Below are 5,558 nucleotides of genomic sequence, written 5' to 3'. Positions count from 1 at the left end.
TTGAACTAAAGGAGAATTCTATTATTGAAATAACTTGTTTATACACGCTTAAGGTTTATGTGATTTAATTACATTAGGTACACAAACATAGCCTAAGTAGAAGATTGTTAGACGTAAAATACGTATAATTAAAGTATGGGTTATGTAAGTGAATTAACATTTTATCACATTGGGTTATTTTAGTAGATTGGACCCTATTATGTAACCTAATTAATTAAGACTTTAGATTCCTAATTGAGTATCGACTTAATGGGTAGAAGTTCATCCCTAGTTAATTAAGGTTTAATGGAAACCTTAATTGAACTAGTATATAAAGAGACCTTAGGGTTATAGTTATGAAGATACCAAAACAACAAGCATTTGGTTTTTCATGAATCCCATCTAGAGAGAGATCCCACTAAGGGCATTTGATGTTTTAGTTGAGGAAGACAATAGCCACGTTAGAGCCATCATTAATCTTTCAATGAAAACCGATACATATATATATATATTTGATAATTTGACATGAATGATTTCAGGATTTATCTATTCAATAAAGATAGAAAGTATTTTTGCTAACATGTAGGCCTAGGAAGAAATGCATTAACGTTAGAATTGAGTTTGCATAGCATGAAAGTTTTAAGATCTAAGATTTAGAATTCCTTTAGAGGTCCATTAAAGGCGTTCATCAATGTCTTTGGATATTATTGAATCAAGAGAAAATATTGTTTTCTCGATTAGCAAAATAATAATAGTAAAAAAATAATAATAATAAATAACTAGACATGTAGTTCATTGAGTCTCGGGCCATTATAGTTGACTAATTCATAAATTTAGTTGGTGAAAATCTATTCTTTAGTACATTTCTCTCATTACTTTTGCTAAAAATTAAATTAACTCTATCTATGAGATGACACATTTATATTTACTTATCATTATATATAATTTTGAAAAGATAAAAGGGCTAATTAAGGAATATATATCATTCGAAAATAAATAATAAACAAACATAGTAAGGACGATGATAACCCAACACCTGAAATAAATTTGTAAAAAAAATTAATAAATTTAAATTATCTCCAAGTGTATCAAACAAAAAAAATAATAATTTGGTAAAAAAAAAACCAGAAATAATTTGAGTAGGAAAGGAGACCCCTAAAGACTAAGAACTCAACAAAATAATTTTTTTTTAGACACCAATTCTAAAACTAAGATTCACATTTATAATATATATTTAGACATTGGACGGTCCATTCAAGTTAAAGAGTTTGAATCTTTTTAGGTTCTTTCTCTATAATTTCATCTTCTTCTTTTGAACCCATCACTGAATAATAACCATACAAAATCAATTGGAGAAAATCTGAAATTGCTCCAACACCATTGCTTATCTGCAAAATTAATTAATGATCACTTATTTAATATAACTCTAAGAATTAACATCATATTATAACTATTTAATTTGTGTGAAAAATTACTACATACCAACATATAGAGGTCAAATTTGATGAAGGCATAAGCTGTTCAAACGTAACCATTGAAAAAGTTTGTCAATGAAATAGGAAAAGGCATTACTTTACACTCTTTGTTGTTATCACTTTTTTCTGTTCAAATTAATTAAACCAACAATTAATTTAAATAATCTTAATTTTCAATCCTAAGCATAAACATACACATAATATTAATATTATTATATGATAAAATGAATGACTTACCATGATGGTTAGTGGAGAAATATACATCATGATGTTAAAAATGTCACAAATGATTCCAACCATCAATCATCTATCTTTGGTTCCATGCAAAGCTAACATTGTTATTGCAACAATGATGCCCACAAATATGACTTCTATCAACAAACAAATACCGACTTTTTTCTGAAATTACATATGATATCAAATTAAATACAATCCATTAGATATATATAATTTTCTGAATAAGAATTAATAAATTTGAAAAAAAAAAAAAAAGAAAGTTTACCCGTCTTTTATTATCAGCAAAGACGACAAAAATTGTCAAATAAACAAGTTCAATAAAAAGACCAACTCCATTAATGGTGATGACTAACATACTGTCGGGGTGAACAAAAGGCATTCCATAGATTATCCAAAACATGCAATTTAGAACGGTTCCAATGTAAGGATCTGACTTGAACTCTTACACAGACTTATTCTTTATTATTTTATAAAATGTTGTTCTGCAATATTAACATTAAATAATCCATTAATTAGTAACTAAAATAAGTGTTGCATGGAGGATGAAAATAGAGGTGAAGAGAACATACACTGGAGAGAAGAAAAGGCCGAAGGAGATGACATTACCTGTTTAAATAATTGAATTAGAAAGCAAATTAATTAAGATAATTGTAGGTTATCGTTGGTAATTAATAAATTAAGATTATAAATCAATAGAAGAAGACGAAATAAGAATGAAAGAAAAATGAGGAGGTTAGTTTATGGATAATGCCGACGATATTCCGAGCAACGTTGGTTAACCATATTTGGTTAATTAATTAATTAATTATTAAGCAAACTCAAAGAGGAGAAGAGAAAAGAGTTGGAATTTTGTTTGGAATGAGCCAAATGCATTAGTTATTTATAATTATTGAGTGAAGCCTTTTCTTTTTTTCCCCTTCCTAATGGAAATAAAATTTTATTTATTTATTTATTTATGTTAATTTTGCATTATAATTTCCAATAGGAATAGGAATAGGAGTCTATCTCTTTAATTTTCCGGCAAATTCAAAGCGCATTATTTTATTGAAAAGAAAAAAAAAAGATTTACTATGTGGATTTTAATAAAAATTCTTAAAAAAATATATTTTCGACCACATTTTATTTGAAAATCCTTATGGGAATCCGAGTAACAATTTTTCTTTGGTAAGCTGAGGGTTTTCGCCCTCTTTCTCTCTCTAAATTTGTGGGAAAATTTTCTGAATAGAAAATGCATGTTAGATTAAAAAACTGAATTTTCATAAATACAAAAATTAAACTGGTAAATTAATTTTTTCTTCTTTCCCCAATGAATTGTATACGTACAATATGTAGTTGTAACTTGTAAAATGATGCAATAATATTATATTTGATTATTCAAAATAGAAATGGTTGGAATGTCCAATAAAAAAAAGGAAATATAAAATTAAATAGAGAGAAACAGAAAGGCAAAAAGGTACCAACAAACACAAGGGTGTGATTTTGAGTGCAAAATAGGCGCTATGAAAATTAAGGGCAAAGACAATTTTGGAAAATGGTAAAAAATTGTAAAAAGTAAAAATTTGAAACTTAAAAGATAAAATTGGAACTCAAAACTTAAACTAAATGTGTAGCATCTTAAAATTTAGGGACTAAACAGAGACTAAATCCAAAATTTAGAACAAAAAATATACTTTTCTTTAATTTAGTTTACCTCCCTCATTATTTAGTTTCAATTAAATTAACAAATTATGTTACTCTAAATAAGTAAATAGAAGAAAAATGACCGAAGTGAGTCTACTCAATCTACTCCTAAATATAATCATAGTATTAAATTTCCATTGACATTCGATATTTCTTTGTTTCCATGAGTTCGATATTGACATGAGAGGAATTGATATTTCTATTATATTTTAGAAAAAAAAAAAAAAAACTCCACGAAACATTAAAAAAAAGTAATAAGCATCGAAATGTAACAGACATGTTAACTTGTTTGAAAATCATAAAAAGTTTATTTACTAATTTAAATCTATTTTTAATTTTTTTTGGTTTTTATAAATTTTCCAAAATATCCATCAATTAACCATTTTATCGATATTTCTATCTAAATGTTCATAAGATTAAAACCTCTTTTTAAACCATGATTACAACCAAGGCTTGTTTGTTTTAATTTCAAACGACTTGATTGGTTCAAATGACCTGACAACCTGAACAACCTAAACTACCCAACCCAAACTAGGTTGGATTAATTTTGTTTTTAGGTTAGGTTGATTTTTTTCTATTTTTCTTAGGTTGGGTCAGTTAATGGATGGTGGATCTCGTGCCTAAAGAGTTTAGTCAGCTATTCACGTACCGTTGGAGCTTCGAGCCATAGGTCCATAAGGTCCCCTTTTATATATGATATGATTGAACTGATTAATTATATATGATATGATTGACATTATGTATGAGATATATTATTTAGAAGAAATTGATATAAATATGATTTATATCTAGTGGAGGAGAAAAAGACTATGGTTAATGTATTGCATATGATGTGATATTAAATCGTAGGTTAATGAATATAATATGATTATATTTATTAATTTTTAATTGGACAATTATAGGATAATTGTGCCAGCATTTTCTCCATAACCATGTGATAGTGGGAGGTTGTTTGCAATTTTCATAAATGAAGAATAAAATGAAAATCGTTTTCATTATGCAAAGAGATTGATCATTCGCTCACGTAAAGTGTATATTGTCTATCGCATAGTAAATCGATAGCCTACACGATAGCTCAATGTTTCTACACGACCATATACACGAGCGTAGGTTACTAAACGATCGCATAGGATTTGCGAAACAATCGTCTAGCTTTTTCCTAAACGATCGCGCGCCCGAGCATTTACTAAATGATCATCTATATGATCGTGACCTATTTGCTAAACGGTCGTGTACCATTTCCTAAACGATTAAGCATCGTCTATATAATAGACATCAACCTTCTCCCACTTTCTTGGTCATGGTATATGATCTTCTCTTCCTCCTTCCTTCTACCAAATCCAACAGAGTCCACACCTCTTGGATTTTCATACCGAGAATACCAAGAGTTCTAAGTGGTGGTGTCCTCCTTGTTGCTAGGTTTTGATGGATGATTTGGTTGGACTTTCCCAGCGAGAGCGAGAGGAGCATTCCTTTGAGGAGAACGAGTTTTGGTGAAGAAGAGTTCTTCGACTGGTATGTATTCGTTCTCTTATTGTTTAGTTTCCAAAGCATGCCGATAATTTGTTGAATATTGCATATCTATTCTGTTAGATTGTAAATGCGTTAATTCTATCACAATGAGTTTGGAACGATCTCGCTTCTGCTCAGAGGTATTCTTGTATAAGAGTTCCTTCAATTGGTATCAAAGACAGATTCTAATATTCCAAATTCATTGATGCATAGAATGCCATTTACTTTCTCTGTGGGTAAAAGCATGTCTACTCTTTGTTTAAGCGTTGTGGATGTGGGATTAATGGAGTTTCTGGGATGAATCCTCTAGTTGTTTAAATTCTCTTACATTTTGAATTTAATTGTAAGGACCCCTGTGTTTTTGGTTATATTAACTGCTATCAAGTCTGTAATTTCAAAGTTGTTTGAGTCTATGAGTCGTTGGTGAAGAAGTTTCAAGGCAAGGGTTGCTGTTCTTTAAGGATGAAGACAACCAAGTGTTGGTCGAGTCATGTAAACGATGGGGTAGATGATCGTTGCGTATAGGATACTCGAAAGCAAGTTGATGCATGCACACTAGACGATCATGTAGCTCAGCAAGCTTCATCGCTTAGTTCCGGACTATACGATTATGGGGTAAATTGTTTACTTATCGCTTGTTAAGTGATTGTCTAGACAATCATGCTTCACAGCTAC

The 5,558-nt window shown here is 29.6% G+C and overlaps 1 pseudogene; it reads right to left on the bottom strand.

The window, feature by feature from the left end:
* Positions 1–1,238: 1,238 nt before the first annotated feature.
* On the bottom strand, positions 1,239–4,757 carry LOC120090722 (annotated as a pseudogene).
* Positions 4,758–5,558: the final 801 nt, after the last annotated feature.

The sequence above is a fragment of the Benincasa hispida genome, chromosome 11 (assembly GCF_009727055.1).
Source record: "Benincasa hispida cultivar B227 chromosome 11, ASM972705v1, whole genome shotgun sequence".
Classification (NCBI taxonomy): domain Eukaryota; kingdom Viridiplantae; phylum Streptophyta; class Magnoliopsida; order Cucurbitales; family Cucurbitaceae; genus Benincasa; species Benincasa hispida.
This window is presented reverse-complemented; position numbering and strand designations above follow the sequence as displayed.